The sequence below is a fragment of the Myxine glutinosa genome, chromosome 2 (genome assembly GCF_964187855.1).
Source record: "Myxine glutinosa chromosome 2, kmMyxGlut1.1, whole genome shotgun sequence".
Taxonomy (NCBI): Eukaryota; Metazoa; Chordata; class Myxini; order Myxiniformes; family Myxinidae; genus Myxine; species Myxine glutinosa.
The window spans coordinates 9,445,750-9,462,802 of record NC_136262.1 but is presented as its reverse complement, the minus strand read 5'-3'; the positions used below and the strand labels follow the sequence as shown (position 1 = coordinate 9,462,802).

At 44.9% G+C, this 17,053-nt stretch overlaps 1 protein-coding gene across 2 annotated transcripts in view; it reads left to right on the top strand.

Annotated features, from left to right (window-relative positions):
- The first annotated feature begins 255 nt into the window (after nucleotides 1–255).
- ELMO1 (engulfment and cell motility 1) overlaps nucleotides 256–17,053 on the top strand; it is a 309,653-nt gene continuing 292,855 nt past the window's right edge. For both annotated transcript variants that reach the window (XM_078772962.1, XM_078772961.1), the window contains exon 1: nucleotides 256–379. The gene's annotated coding sequence lies outside the window, so the exon portion shown is untranslated. The remainder of the gene's footprint in view (nucleotides 380–17,053) is intronic.

Below are 17,053 nucleotides of genomic sequence, written 5' to 3'. Positions count from 1 at the left end.
TGCATTAACCACTCGACTCCGACTGAAATACCCCGATAACGGCATAAGTATAATGGCTTAAAACTGTCCTCGGTGCTCAAACTATACACAAGCGTCGAACAAGTTACGGATTAAATCCAACACGAATTTGTGCGTCTCCATGTGATCGCCGGGCCGACGTACTGTACATCAGTACATTATATATTCGAGCTCTGCGCAGATCCGCGAAACAACGTCTCGAAAAATAAAATAAATCGCGCTGTGACGTCATGACGCACTGTGCGAAGGCTTTGTCGTCATTACGTAGCACGAGCGGGTTCAGCACGGCAAATCGCAGTTGTGAAGAGCAGCGTTCGCCTCGCCTTCCGTCCCCTGGTACTTTGACGCTCCTTCGTTCGAGGTAAGCACGGGTACCGCTCAACTCTACTGTGTACGAGGGTGCACGTCGATGAGGGTGCGGACGTACACGGATCGTGTTGTTGTGCGTGGGTGTGGACTCGTGTGTACGGACGGGCTGCGTGCGCGCGTTTTCGCCCTGAGGGACACGGACGGACCTGCGTGCGGACACGGCGCTCGATGCCGGTTGTGACGGTCGGTCTCACTCACACTCACAGGCGCTTCCTGAGCGCACGTCGGCGCGTAATGTTAGTAACGGTACACGGGCTGATGTGACGGTCTGACCCCGTGAAGTGAGTCACGTGATACGCCGTTTTACCTTTATTGTGGTACCACAGGTACACGATTCGAACCTCGCTCTCATCGAAGTTTGCGCAAAACGTCGTGCCCTTGGATTTAACGCCGTACCCCCTCGGAGCGTTCGCTTTCTCGGGGATGTACTGTGTGCGGCTACGCGGGACAGCTGTTCCTGAGGTGGAGGGAAGGAAGCGGGTGCGAGCGGCACGGGTCGCGCGTTTCCTGAGGGAGAGGGTGGGCGGAGTCGAGTGAGGAGATTGGGGGCGGGGCGGGGGCATTGTGAACCCTAAGGTTTCCATTCGACTTGATCACAATAGGGAGGGAGAGGGAGCGCTGTCTTTAATAAGTCTTTGTTTACTTTAGGAATGTTTGTGAATGCGTTTTTCCTGTAAACAACACGACGGCTTCGATTTAGCGAGGTCTACACCACGTGACCATTTATATGCGTTATATGCGTGTATGTACGTGTGTGTAACAATAAATAAATATGTATATATAAATAACAAATCGTCACTCGTGGCAGTGGCGACTTGTGTTAAGTCGGTCATCTGTTCATGAACATCTGGTTGCGTCATTTTTGGGAGCACCACAATGGGCCTGAAGTGTGGAAGTTCGTGAATGGCAGGAATTTGGAATTTCAATGGGGCCTTGACTCACAATGGCCTACTCCTTGTGAAATACACTGTGGAATATTGCACGTCCAACAACAAGGAGTTCTGGCAGACGGGACACCCAGCTTAACGTCTTGCCCCGTACTTAGGAGCGGTGAACTCGTTGAGAAACCTATTGCCTGCGAAATACGAGGAATCAAAGGCAGAATTGACGGCTCGAAGGCGAGTGTGCAACTCGGCATCGGGATTAAGAAGAACCACAAGAACAATACTTCGAACGCACTCGGTAGAGTGCGTCCACCAAGTTTTGTACCCAACTCATCCAAAGTTTGTCATAATGCTTCCACAACTTTTTGGAATATCATGCTATACTGTATATCGTTTTTGGCCCTATCTTTCAATAGTGAAGAATCACTTGGGGGGTGACCCGGATCTTCACCAAAATCGAATCGATTCGTCTTTGTCACACACCCAACTTGTCCACCAAATTTTATTTGAATCTGTCCATAACTTTTTGATATATCCAGCTCGCAGACAGACAAAGAAACAAACAGGCAGGGTGAAAATAAAAGGTGTACAGAGGTAACGAACAGGCAGGGTGAAAATAAAAGGTGTACGGAGGTAACGAACAGGCAGGGTGAAAATAAAAGGTGTACGGAGGTAACGACAGGCAGGGTGAAAATAAAAGGTGTACGGAGGTAACGAACAGGCAGCGTGAAAATAAAAGGTGTACGGAGGTAACGAACAGGCAGGGTGAAAATAAAAGGTGTACGGAGGTAACGAACAGGCAGCGTGAAAATAAAAGGTGTACGGAGGTAACGAACAGGCAGGGTGAAAATAAAAGGTGTACGGAGGTAACGAACAGGCAGGGTGAAAATAAAAGGTGTACGGAGGTAAAGAACAGGCAGGGTGAAAATAAAAGGTGTACGGAGGTAACGAACAGGCAGGGTGAAAATAAAAGGTGTACGGAGGTAACGAACAGGCAGGGTGAAAATAAAAGGTGTATGGAGGTAACGAACAGGCAGGGTGAAAATAAAAGGTGTACGGAGGTAACAAACAGACAGGGTGAAAATAAAAGGTGTACGGAGGTAACGATCACAAACATGGTTATTTGAGAAGAACTGTACTTAAAGGTCCACAGAAGCAGAAAATCCTGTTTGGTGTAATGAATTTGGCTTCACTTAACACTTACTCGTTGTTCTTTTCTTGAATAAGTATCTTGGAAGGAAGATGTTAATGTTTTTTGTTGTCCTTCTAAGCTCGGTTGGCCCCACCCCCCAAAAACGGTGAATTAATTACGTCATACATCACGTGGCCGCCACGTCATCCATCTTGAGGATACTCTTGTTGCAGGACTTGTGTTTACGTTTGGCCGACATACACTCTGAACTCTGAAAAAGTACTCGGAATCCTAGCTAGACGTATTGTTGCTGGTTGTAGCAATACATCCAAAGATTGTGTGAGCATGCATGTTTTCCCAAAATATCCAGCTGTAAGGAAAACATGGACAGCCACGATAAGACTGACTCGAGGATGGTGGCACGGCCTGATTGCTTGAAGCGTCATTTTCAGCACCCATGTTGAAGGTTATTCCTCCGATACCGGCCTGCATTCCCAGTTTGGGATGAGTAAATTCAAGCAATTAAAAGCTGTCGTGATCCCTACGAAGGTTAGAGATAATTCCAATCAAATGGAGAAGAAGAAAAAGAACAGAACAGCTGCGGAAAAGCGTGAGAATCTGAGACCAAGGAGAGTTTTTTTTTCACATTTCTATTAATCAATCAGTAACTCTACATTACGTATCAGACATATGTACAGGTACAGCCGTTTTACTCTCACCCACCTCCCACTCAAAGACAAACGGGCATTTTCACCGTCAAAACGGCGGAATATGTGACGTTTTCTGCTCCCCATATCATGCCATCACAGACGTCACAGAAACCCATCAGGGGCCATTCAAAAATTACATAATGTATCTGTTGGCCAAGTCTGACTCCCACTCCCCATCTCGTAACACTTCAACATTACGTAACACATTCGTATTACCTAAACGTTTACCTGACACTCGATGAAGACCAACCTCTCGCCCTGTTTCGTACCTTAACCCCAGGATGCTATTTATCGCTTTGTGGTTTTTTTGCAGTTACCACGAACTATATTTGAAAAATAGGGGCAATACCGCTGGTGTTCACCTGGTAGAATAAACAGTATACTACACTCGCTAAAGGTATTTTAAACCAATTTTAATGTTTGCTAGAAGACAGGGCAGCATGTAGAATCATACTAAGGTAATCATAAGACTTTAAACAATTAAAAAAACCTCTTTGGGGGGGGCAAACCTCCACCAGCCTGGTGTTGGCTTAGCAGTTAGGGTGCAGGCTTGGGTTCCTAGGATCCTGAATTTGAATCCCGGTCGATCGCTAAATTAACACCAGGGGGGTTGACTCAACCTGTCATCCTTCCGAGGTCGGCAAATTGAGCACCAGCTTGCTGGGATGAATGATCACGGTGTGTACCCCGATTTAGAATAGGTACACCGTATCCCTGCGCATCGTAAGAGGCGACTAAGGGTTGGCGTCAGGAAGGGCATCCGGCCATAAAAACATCGCCTCAAACAGGGAACCATGATTGTCATGGGGTCCGCAATGCTAACCCCCGCTCTAGCGGGGGAAAATGGCCTTGAAACGATCATTCATTTATTCATTCATTCAACCCTTCCCTCCACCCGTATCCCTGCGTTTGGCGCGAGAGAGAAAGAGTATATTAACATTTGGTGTACACCAACCTCAGACCCCCATTTTTCTAATTCCGTTCTAATTTCGTGAGACTCGGCACATCACGGGTGATGAAGGTTGTGATCAGGTTTCATCAAAATTGTGTGTAGTTTTGGAGAATAGAGCAAATACCTAATTTCGGGAGCTCAAACCCTCCTTTTCTCCCTGTAGACTTCCTTAGACCTCTTCATTCTTTTTTTTCTTTTTTTAATGCCATGAACAAACTTTGTTACATAACAGGTGATGAATGTGGTCAACTTTCTTCAAAATAGTGTGTGTAGTTTCAGAAGAAAAAGCAAATTCTTATTTTGAGGGGCAACCCCCCGTTATCCGCATTAGACCTGGATTTTTTAATGCCGTGAACGTTGGTACATCACGGGTGATGAACAGAACTTTGTGGTCAAGTTTCATCAGAATTGTATGTGCCGTTTTGGAGAAGAAAGCAAATACCTATTTTGGGTTTTTTTTTAATATAAGCGAAGTTAATAAGCGAAGTACCAACGTCTAATCTGGTGTGTGGGTGTATCTACTGGACCAGTGATGCGATCAGTAGGATGCAAATCGTAAACTGTTGAGCATGGCGGAGGTGTGTGCGCTACCTCTACCAAGTGTCGTTCTCATTACGACAATACAATAATTCCAGAGAAGTGTTACTCCATAAAATAACCACTAAAGTTATTGCCGAGTCTTCCTTCGACGTTGTCCGATTGTTGTGAACCCCAGGTATTTCATGATCCACGTCACCCCCAATTTCCACCTATGGTTCATACATGTACAGTCTGACAGCACCTTCTACGTCATTATTTTGACTATCGTCATAATCGGAGGATTCTTGATCAGAAAAATCTTCGTCAAATATACTTTCTGACAAGTCTGAAGCGAGTGGTGCGGACATTATCCACTGCTGTTGAGACAACCTTTCCCTTGATTACGTCATCTGTCGTCACCTATTTGACAGATGACGTCGTGACCATCGCGATTTTTCGGGGCGGTACCTGCCAGGTTTGCTTTTTGTCCCCCGTCGCTCAGCGGAGCGAAAGGGGGACTATGGCTTTCCCCTCCGTCCGTGTGTCCGTGCGTGCGTGCGGTCGTGCGTGTGTGCGTAAGCGAAGGACCGCATTCAAATTTGGTGTGTGGGTGCAACCCACGTCCAAATCCAAGATGGCCGCCGCCATGTATGTCTGATGCCATGGATGTCTGAACCTTGTAACCTGCATATCTTGAAAAATACGCGAAGTACCAACGTCTAATCTGGTGTGTGGGTGTATCTCGGCATAAGGAAGAACGCTATTGAAAATTGGGTCGCCACGTCAAAATCCAAGATGGCCGCCGCCATGTATGTCGGAACCTTGTGAGATGCATATCTTGAAAAATAAGCGTAGTACCAACTTCTAATTTGGTGTGTCGGTGTATCTCGGCATAAGGACGGACGCTATTGAAGATTGGGTCGCCACGTCAAAATCCAAGATGGCCGCCACCATATATATGTCTGAAACTTGTGAGCGAAATATCTCGAAAAATAAGCGAAGTACCAACGTCTAATCTGGTGTGTGGGTGTATCTAGGCACAAGGAAGAACGCTGTTTAAAATCGGGTCGCCACGTCAAAAGCCAAGATGGCCACCGCCATGTATGTCTGAAACCTGTGAGATGAATATCTTGAAAAATAAGTGAAGTACCAACTTCTAATCTGGTGTGTGGGTGTATCTCGGCATAAGGACGAACGCTATTAGAAAATTGGGTCGCCACGTCAAAATCCAAGATGGCCACCACCATATATATGTCTGAACCTTGTGAGCGAAATATCTTGGAAAATAAGCGAAGTACCAACTTCTAATCTGGTGTGTGGGTGTATCTAGGCACAAGCAAGAACACTGTTTAAAATTGGGTCGCCCCACGTCAAAATCCAAGATGGCCGCCGCCATGTACGTCTGAACCTTGTGAGCGGAATATCTTGAAAAATAAGTGAAGTACCAACTTCTAATCTGGTGTGTGGGTGTATCTCGGCATAAGGACGAACGCTATTAGAAAATTGGGTCGCCACGTCAAAATCCAATATGGCCGCCACCATATATATGTCAAACTTGTGAGCGAAATATCTCGAACAATAAGCGAAGTACCAACGTCTAATCTGGTGTGTGGGTGTATCTATTGGGTCGCCACGTCAAAATCCAAGATGGCCACCGCGATGAATGTCCGAACCTTGTGAGATGAATATCTTGAAAAATAAGCAAAGTACCGACTTCTAATTTGGTGTGTGGGTGTATCTCGGCATAAGGAGGAACGCTATTGAAAATTGGGTCGCCACGTCAAAATCCAAGAGCCGCCACCATATATATGTCTGAACCTTGTGAGCGAAATATCTTGAAAAATAAGCGAAGTACCAACTTCTAATCTGGTGTGTGGGTGTATCTAGGCATAAGGAGGAACGCTATTGAAAATTGGGTCACCATGTCAAAATCCAAGATGGCCGCCGCCATGTATGTCCGAACCTTGTGAGATGAATATCTTGAAAAATAAGCGATGTATAAACTTATAATCTGGTGTGTGGGTGTATCTCGGCATAAGGAAGAACGCTATTGAAAATTGGGTCGCCACGTCAAAATCCAAGATGGCCGCCGCAATGTATGTCTGAACCTTGTGAGATGAATATCTTGAAAAATAAGCGAAGTACCAACTTCTAATTTGGTGTGTGGGTGTATCTCCGCATATGGAAGAACGCTATTGAAAATTGGGTCGCCACGTCAAAATCCAAGATGGCCGCCTTGCGTCTTCCACTTTGTCAACTCGCATCATTTCACCGATGGGGGACCCAGGTGTAACACTTGTTTAAAACTAACATTTCGGAAAATTATTATCCTGGTAATTAAAAACTACATTCAGTTCATTGTTTATTACCTGAAAATCGATATTAATCAAATCCGTTGAGGTACCCAAGCTTCTCCTGTAATTTCTTTTAAACAGTGCAGTGAAAACCCTCATCGGCTCATCCTCATTTCCTCATCGTTACATTTAAACCCAGAAGCTGATTTTGCTTTCTTGCCGGAAACAAAACAATATTTATCGCTGTTAATGTTGCAGTTTCAAACTTTACAGAAAATGGTTATTAACCAGAAATGTCCGTTAAAAAGAAATGTTTGTATTGTCTTTGACCAAAATTTGTTTTAACCATCTTCTCGTATTTTTTTGGCCAATCTTAGGGAGAAATTATGTCCAACAGTCGAGGGTGCGAATTGACTATCGGTCCAAACGTCCCGCTATCTCCTTTATTGTCTCCCGTCGCACCGTGGAGCGAAAGGGGACTATGGTTTTCCCCTCTGTCCGTGCGTGCGTCTGTGCGTGCGCGAAGGACCGAATTCTAATTTCGTGTGTGGGTGCAACCCACGTCAAAATCCAAGATGGCCACCGCCATGTATGTCTGAACCTTGTGAGCGGAATATCTTGAAAAATAAGCGAAGTACCAACTTCTAATCTGGTGTGTGGGTGTATCTACGCATAAGGGAGAACGCTATTGAAAATTTGGTCGCCACGTCAAAATCCAAGATGGCCGCCTTGCGTCTTCCACTTTGTCAACTCGCATCACTTCAACTACGGGGACCTAGGCGTAACGCTTGTTGTCCCCCGTCGCACAGCGTAGCGAAAGGGGGACTATGGCTTTCCCCTCCGTCCGTGTGTCCGTGCGTGCGTGCATGTTTGTGTGCGGGCATGCGTGCGTGCGGAAGCGAAGGGCCGCATTCGAATTTGGTGTGTGGGCAACCCACGTCAAAATCCAAGATGGCCTCCACCATGTATGTCTGATGCCATGTATGTCTGAACCTTGTGAGATGAATATCTTGAAACATAAGCGAAGTACCAACTTCTAATCTGGTGTGTGGGTGTATCTGGGCATAAGGAAGAACGCTATTGAACATTGGGTCGCAACGTCACAATCCAAGATGGCCGCCACCATATATATGTCTGAACCTTGTGAGATGAATATCTTGAAAAATACGTGAAGTACCAACTTCTAATTTGGTGTGTGGGTGTATCTCGGCATAAGGAAGAACCTCATTGAAAATTGGGTCGCCAGGCGGCCAAACTCCAAGATGGCTGCCACCATATATATGTCTGAACCTTGTGAGCGAAATATCTCGAAAAATACGCGACGTACCAACTTCTAATCTGGTGTGTGGGTGTATCTAGGCACAAGGCAGGACGCTGTTTAAAATCGGGTCGCCACGTCAAAATCCAAGATGGCCGCCGCCATGTATGTCTGAACCTTGAGATGAATATCTTGAAACATAAGCGAAGTACCAACTTCTAGTCTGGTGTGTGGGTGTATCTAGGCATAAGGATGAACGCTATTGAAAATTGGGTCGCCACGTCAAATCCAAGATGGCCACCGCCATGTATGTCTGAACCTTGTGAGATGAATATCTTGAAAAATAAGTGAAGTACCAACGTCTAATTTGGTGTGTGGGTGTATCTCGACATAAGGAAGAAGGCTATTGAAAATTGGGTCGCCACGTCAAAATACAAGATGGCCGCCACCATATATATGTCTGAACCTTGTGAGCGAAATATCGCGAAAAATAAGCGAAGTACCAACTTCTAATCTGGCGTGTGGGTGTATCTAGGCACAAGGAAGGACGCAGTTTAAAATTGGGTCACCACGTCAAAATCTAAGATGGCCACCGCCATGTATGTCTGAACCTTGTGAGATGAATATTTTGAAAAATAAGCGAAGTACCAACTTCTAATCTGGTGTGTGGGTGTATCTCGGCACAAGGAAGAACGCTATTGAAAATTGGGTCGCCACGTCAAAATACAAGATGGCCGCCACCATATATATGTCTGAACCTTGTGAGCGAAATATCTTGAAAAATAAGTGAAGTACCAACTCCTAATCTGGTGTGTGGGTGTATCTAAGCATAAGGAAGAACGCCATTGAAAATTGGGTCGCCACTTCAAAATCCAAGATTTCCGCCTCCATGTATGTCTGAACCTTGTGAGCGAAATATCATATCATAGCATGTTTTCTGCGTCTTCCACTTTGTCAACTCACATCACTTCACCGACGGGGGACCTAGGCATAATAACGCTTGTATTATATACTGTTTCAGGCCGTTTGTCTGGAGCAATGATGACGCTTTGGACAATTTGACTATAATGTATGTTCCGTATTCTAACACATACGAGATGCACCAACTTCAACTTGTATAATAGATTTGTTAATACTTTATTTTTAGCCGTGTCGTAAGAGCTGGTCATAGAGTGCCCTCTGCTGTTGTTCTTGTTCTTCTTCTTCTTGTTCTTGTTGTTCTTGCAGAGAAGACAAAACCTCAAAGCTCCACCCATTCTGGGAACCATAGCTCCACCCATTGTGGGAGAGGCTTCATATAAACAAATATCCACCATTTTATTAACTCGCATAGCTTTGAGGCCTGTTTTGTAGGCCCGTTTTGAGGCCTGTGTCTTGCTCTCTCACACAGTTTTCTTTCAAATCAAATTCGATATATCATTTCATTTTTCACAGTCGCTAACATAGTTTTAGACTCAGTTGAAAAAAAACGGGAAGAAAATCCGATAAAAGTTGCCCTTTATAGAACGAAATGAATTCTCAAAGGCCTGTAACTTCAAGTCCATTGAGATTTTTTTTTTTTAAATCGCGGCATGGTCAGTCATACACCGCCCGAAATAACAGACGGGAAAATGCCGAGATATATATATTTTGTTTAAATCGCGGCATGGTCAGTCATACACTGCCCGAAATAACAGACGGGAAAATGCCGAGATATATTAAAATTTCGTCCATTTGATGACAATCGTCACGATGAAATATTTAATTTATACGTCGTCACAATAATGTGGAGAGAGGAGCATAGCTTCGTTCACGTGTCGCCACACACGGGAAATTGCCGAGATATATATTTTTTAAATCGCGGCATGGTCAGTCATACACCGCCTGAAATAACAGACGGGAAAATGCCGAGATATATTAAAAATTCGTCCATTTGATGACAATCGTCACGATGAAATATTTAATTTATACGTCGTCTCAATAATGTGGAGAGAGGAGCATAGCTTCGTTCACGTGTCGCCACACACGGGAAATTGCCGAGATATATTTTTTTAAAATCGCGGCATGGTCAGTCATACACCGCCTGAAATAACAGACGGGAAAATGCCGAGATATATTTAAAATTCGTCGCCACACACGGGAAATTGCCGAGATATATTTTCACTTTGCACAAAAATAACATCAAGTAATCGAATCAATAGGAATGTCCTGTGCCTATAACATCGACGTTATAGGCACAGCTGCATCTAGGCATTGTGTAACATCGACGCGGCTTTTGTTTTAATTAAAACTTTTTGTACTTGTTTACTTTTCAACACCACTTGTACTGTGAGCTAAAAGGCTGCTGCTGTGATTTTGCTTTATTTATTAGCTCGTTGCTACTCTATTTTAGGATCTTAAAGAAAGTTTCTTAAAAAGTTATAAAAGAGAAAGGGTGGGAGTGGGGGCCCCGAGGTTGATTGTCTGGCTCTCGATGCCCCTGTATGTGAGTGCCATTTAAAGAGAGGGGAGGAATGGAAGGGGGGCGTACTCCAGAGAAAGACTTAACAAGTAGCCACCACCAGGTTTTAGAAGAGGGAGACAAGTTTGAAAATTCATTATTGAGGTTGAACAGATGTTGTTTTCTGGCTCTCCTGAGGGTGGACACACTTGTTGCGGGCTTTGTGGAGCAATCTGAGGTTTCCTTTCATCGAATTTGCCTTCCAGGAAGAGTATGAAAGTTATTTACAAGCAACTGCTTCACCGCAGGATTCAGTGTACCACAGGTATGATAACTGAAGATGAGATGGGATGAATCTGTGCATAAAGGAGAGCAGGTTTCTGTGGAATAATTTCCAGGCTGAATTGATATCAGGGGCAGTAGATATCGGACACCAGTCCTGAAGTGTGATAGCTGCTTGCAGTCCCTGCCTGTTTTTGTCCCCCGTCGCACCGCGGAGCGAAAGGGGGACTATGGTTTTCCCCTCCGTCCATGTGTGCGTGCGTGCGTCCGTGCGTACGGAAGTGCGTGCGTGCGTAAGCGAAAGACCGAATTCTAATTTGGTGTGTGGGTGCAACTAGGCATATGGAAGAACCCTATTGAAAATTAGGTCGCCACGTCAAAATCCAAGATGGCCGCCACCATGTATGTCTGATGCCATGTATGTCTGAACCTTGTGAGCGGAATATCTTGAAAAATAAACGAAGTACCAACTTCCAATCTGGTATGTGGGTGTATCTTGGCATAAGGAAGAACGCTATTTGAAAATTGGGTCGCCACGTCAAGATCCAAGATGGCCGCCGCCATGTATGTCTGAACCTTGTGAGCGGAATATCTTGAAAAATAAGCAAAGTACCAACTTCTAATCTGGTCTGTGGGTGTATCGCCGCATATGGAAGAACGCTATTGAAAATTGGGTCGCCACGTCAAAATCTAAGATGGCCGCCACCATATATATGTCTGATGCCATGTGTGTCTGAACCTTGTGAGCGGAATATCTTGAAAAATAAACGAAGTACCAACTTCCAATCTGGTATGTGGGTGTATCTAGGCATAAGGAAGAACGCTATTGAAAATTGGGTCGCCACGTCAAAATCCAAGATGGCCGCCGCCATGTATATGTCTGAACCTTGTGAGCGAAATATCTTGAAAAATAAACGAAGTACTCACGTCTAGTCTGGTGTATCTACGCATAAGGAAGAACGCTTTTGAAAATTGGGTCGCCACGTCCAAATCCAAGATGGCCGCCGCCATGTATGTCTGAACCTTGTGAGCGGAATATCTTGAAAAATAAACGAAGTACCAACTTCCAATCTGGTATGTGGGTGTATCTAGGCATAAGGAAGAACGCTATTGAAAATTGGGTCGCCATGGCAAAATCCAAGATGGCCGCCACCATATATATGTCTGACGCCATGTGTGTCTGAACCTTATGAGCGAAATATCTTGAAAAATAAACGAACTACGAACTTCTAATCTGGTGTGTGGGTGTATCTACGCATAAGGGAGAACGCTATTGAAAATTGGGTCGCCACGTCCAAATCCAAGATGGTCGCCTGCGTCTTCCACTTTGTCAACTCACCACTTCACCGACTGGGGACCGAGGCGTAACGCTTGTCCTGAGTGAATTGCCGGTGGCGAGGCTGTTCTTTATAAATGGTCCGGGAATTGTTGGCCTTCACAAGCGCATGATCAGATGAAACAATTGGAGGAGATACCTTCTAAAGAAAGGGCAAGATACATTGGTGGGGAAGGTGGTCATAACCAAATCTAGAAGGGAGTATTTGCCATTGTCAGAAATCCTGGTTGGAAAGTTTACAGATCGGGTTAGTCCCATCGAGTCACAGAAGTCTTGCAGAAGTGCCATGGCGGGTGAGAGAGGTACCAACACCCAGCCAATTTGTGTAGTGACATTTGAAATCACCAGATATGAAGAAGAGAGAGACCGTTTGTGTTTGCTTAAAAGTTGGTCCATATCATGTGTGAGAGAGATTTCGATGGAGTCATCACTGCTTGCAGGACGTTAAAACACGCAGACAAACAGGGGGTGGGAGTGGAGGGGAAGTAACAGCCAGAGGTGCTCTTGGGGTTTGAGAGGTGCAAGAGCAGCGCATGGAGTGTGAGCAATTGTGTTCTTGATGTATACAGTGCGACTCCACCTCCAACTTCAGGTCGATGAAACCGGAGGAGACAATAGCCAGGGAGGGACAGTGTGACCCGAAGGTGTCAGGGACGTTTTGTATGAGGAAGGATTCTGCTAAACAGATGCTGTCTGGTTTATCTGCAATGGCCTGGATTGAGAGACGTGTGTAAGGCTAGGATATTTAGATTACAGACATCATGGGTGGCGTGGTAAAAATGTTGTTTGTTGCAGGCACAGAGTACAGAGTTGGATCATAATCGACAAATGTTAGCTCAGCATTTGTTCCCAGCATTTGTCCTGCAACCGGCGAGTTGTGCAAATAATATTAATCGTGCCTCGACCAGCTTGAAAGCCACATTGGGTTTATCGCAGGATTTATTCTTAAGATCATGTTTGAGCACTTTGCGCAGCACCAAAGCTTGGCTCCTTCTGTTAGTGGAGATGCCATGATGACGGTCACAGCAGGCAAGGTCATCATTTTTGTACACGTGAATTATGGTAGCATCTTTGAAGTCTCGAGGGACAGATTATTGCTTTCGGATGATGTAAGATTGGACAAGCATTCCTTCTGAGGAGTCTCCACAAAATGTATCGATCTCAGCAGGTAGACGGTCTACAAGTGGAAGTGCCCCCGGCACAGTACAAGTGCAAATGTAGTTGAGTGCCTACATCCTACGCAATGCAGCACACACTTTGCAAAGTGGTCAATTAGTCACACTGAAAGGTTACACTCGCATCAGTTTTGTTCCAGTTTTACAAACACAAATGTTCGCATTAAAAGCTTGATCCTTGTGAAGGTGAATCCATGAATCGGGGGGGTGCTCCACCTCGCCCCTCTTAAAATGTTCCATGCCCTTTTTAATAAGAGCACTACCCTTCTGAAGCCATGCCACGCACCCTGAAAATATATACACACTGCTGTGCAAACGTCTTAGACTTTTTGCAAGTTTTCTATTCTAATTAGGAGACTGAAACGTGTTCGATGCAAATACACCTTTACGAAAAAGAAAATCTTATTCAAGTAATCAAATTTAAACACAACTAGCAGAGCCTATCCTTTGCTTTGCTGACGGACCAATGAGTCGTCCTGTTTGCCAAAAATTGCTATATTGGTCACTTTGGCATCACTTTGCGGACTCAAATCGGCCTCTGAGGCGCCCCTCCGTTTTGGGGAGACGGGGAGTGAGTGGGAGGTGGGGGAGGAGAGGGGAAGGAGGACAAATTTACCTGTGTGAAGTTATTTCACCTCGGTGTTGCCCAGGTAAAAAAGGAAGTTGTAATACCCTCTGCTACCACCACCAGCAGGTGCTACCCGGTACACATTTATAGATATAATTTATGCTCCCCCTCCTCTCCCCACCCGCCCCCGCCCTTCTCCCACCTTTCCCCCACCCTCCGTCCCCTACACCTCCGCATTAGACCGCGGCCACATAGCCGATGTTACCCATCCCCACACAAGGTTGTATTTGTACCCCGAGTTTGGAGTTTGTAACCTAAAAGATGAGTGAATGTGAGGGAGTGAGTGTGTAAGACAGAGAGTGAGAGTGAGAGAGCAAGTGAGTGCGAGTATGAATGGCGTTTATATAGATAGATATACCTTGATATAAACCAACAGTGAGTTTGTCCACCCTTTTCCGTCAAAACTATTGACATTCTTCTCGGGACACTTTCAAATAATTGGTTCACGAGTTATCAAACACAGTGACCACTATATTCGTCATGGGTGTGTGTCTGTCTGTCTGTCTGTCCGCAGCATAACTACCCGATGATATCATCCGGTATGGATGAAACTTGTGTGGGAGGTTGATATCATGATCTAGTTGTGTCCTGCCTGGAGTGGGCGTATTGCGCCCATTGTGGGCGGAGCCACGCCCGAAAAAGATGTCTTTTTAGGGGGTAATCAGGTTCAAGCTGCATCTTCTCCGAGGGAGTTGGTGGAATCTGATAGGGGTTTCGGTATTTGGTTAGGCCAATGTCATGTGTCTAGCCCTACCGAGCTTGATTTTTCATTTTCGCCCCAAGGTCACAAGGTCACGAAATTTTGAAAAGTTGATTTTTGATGGTTTTATTACATTGTTCGCTTCCTGATAGGGTGAAAGTACATCAAAGTACATCTTCCTGATAGGGTGTATCCTGATAGGGTACATGATCTTATATTATCACATCCATCATGAAATACAAGTTTTCCAACAAATTTCAGAATCTTCGACCTTTGAAGGTCACAATGGTCAAATTTTCAAAGTTGTCGGAATCGAACTGAATTTTCGTATTGTGTAGCTAACTAACCTCATAACTGATTATACATTATTTTCTATCTCATTTCAAGGTCAGTAACCTTCGTTTTGACATTTCAAGGTCACAAAGGTCAAATTTTCAAAGTTGTTGGAATCTAACCGAATTTTCGGTATTGTGTAGCTAACTAGTCTCATAACAGATAATACATTCCTATTTATATATTTTCAATGTCGGTTTTGACTTTTAAAGGTCACAAAGGACGGCCATTTCAAAGTAGTCCGTCCTTTGTCATTGAATACCGCTCGCTCGTGAACCATCGTCGTCTCCTGACTTGTTTTATTATAAACTGATTGTGAAGTGGTGTTCCATGCTTCTTGAAGACCTTCACAAGATCATGCAAGTTGCTGGGATTCCTTTTTCCTTTTTCTTTGTCCCAATCCTCCCGTACAGCTTCAATGATATTGGGATCTGTGCTTTGATGGGATCATTCCATGCATTGAAGGACTCCAGCCTCCTCTTTCTTTTATAAATACGTTTTAATTATTTCAGCTGAGTGTTTTGGATCATTATCTTGCTGTAAGGTGAAGTTTGGACCATTAAGTCTTGTACCCCTGGGATAGCATGTTGGATATAAGTTTGTTTGTACCTTTCTCCAGTCAATGTACCATCGATATCCAGCAATTCTCCAACACCACTTGAGGATATGTACCCCCAAACTTGACTTGAACCTCCTCCGTGCTTCATTGCTGCATTCGAGGAAGGTTCTTTATAATCTCATATACTGTCTTCAATCAGATCCAAATACCTGAAACTTGACTTGTCTGTCCAAAGTACCTTTGACCTTTGCTCCATAAACCAATTTCTGTGTTATTGTGCATGTTATGTTTTTGGGGTATGCATGAAATAGCTTGGCCGAGATAGAATCGTATAATTTAGCATGCTCCGAGTGTCTCGAAGAAGAAGAATCCACCTCGATGTATCTAAGTAGTGTCGAATGTCCGGGTAAGATCATATATGTGTCTCCATATGAGGGGTGGAGCTATGCTAATTAGGTATGGCTTAAGGATAAACCCCAGTGTGCAATTGCCCTGTGATTTTTCCCTTTGTTGTTATTGCATCAAAAAGGGTCGCGATTACAACAACTATAACAAATGGACTCAGTCGCTCACAGCGCCGCCAGGCCCAACAAACCCGGCACATTTGCCGATTGTGTCAGTCAAGCCCCGTCTCACAGCATTCAACATCATCCGAACATTCCCGAAGAGAGATCAGACAAATCGTAACGGGGAGGCCACATCCCGGCCTTCGTGATTGAATAGCGCTCGGTGATTGGACAGGTGCGTGACGTCATCGTGTAACATTCGGGAGAGCAGGAAAAAAGAACGCTGTCTCACCATTTTTGTCTCTTTCTCTGTCCTGGCGCTGGTTGGAGGAGGTTGTATTTCCTCCTTGTTCCGGCTTGGTCGCGGGCGTGTGGTCTTTGGTTTGCGTGCGCTCTTGAGAAAGGGCTGGTGAGAAACAGCAGTTCTGAACAGTCGGAACTACAAGGCACAGGATTGACGTCGGCGGTGGACTGGGTCCGCGTCATGTTCCTCTGGATGTCGAAGAGCGCACTCTGCGCCATTTTGTGCGTTTCCCGCACGGTGGTTTGGAGGCAACGAGCGACCGGCAAGCCTTACCAGCCATTTGGGGACGCAAAGCTGAGTGCCGGCCGATTACCAAAGCATTATTTATTTTCTTTTACTTTCGTTTTCCCCTTTCGTTTTCCCCTTCTCGTTTGTTTACGAGTGAGTGGAGACCTCTCAATTAGGAATTTTAGTTTTTTACCTCACCTTTCATTGGTACTTGCATTTGTTACCCTCGCCAGAGGAGAGGGTATTGCATTTGAGTCCGTTTGTTTGTCTGTCTGTTTGTCCGCACAGAATAAATATGATTTTCTCTGCAACCGTTGGTCCGATTGACAGGATATTTTCACCATAGGTGCAACTCCACCTGCAGAATTTTTTAAATGATAATTATGACGTCATAGGTCACGTGGTTCGGCTGCCATCTTGGAAAAATCGAAAAACTTTGCACCTCTA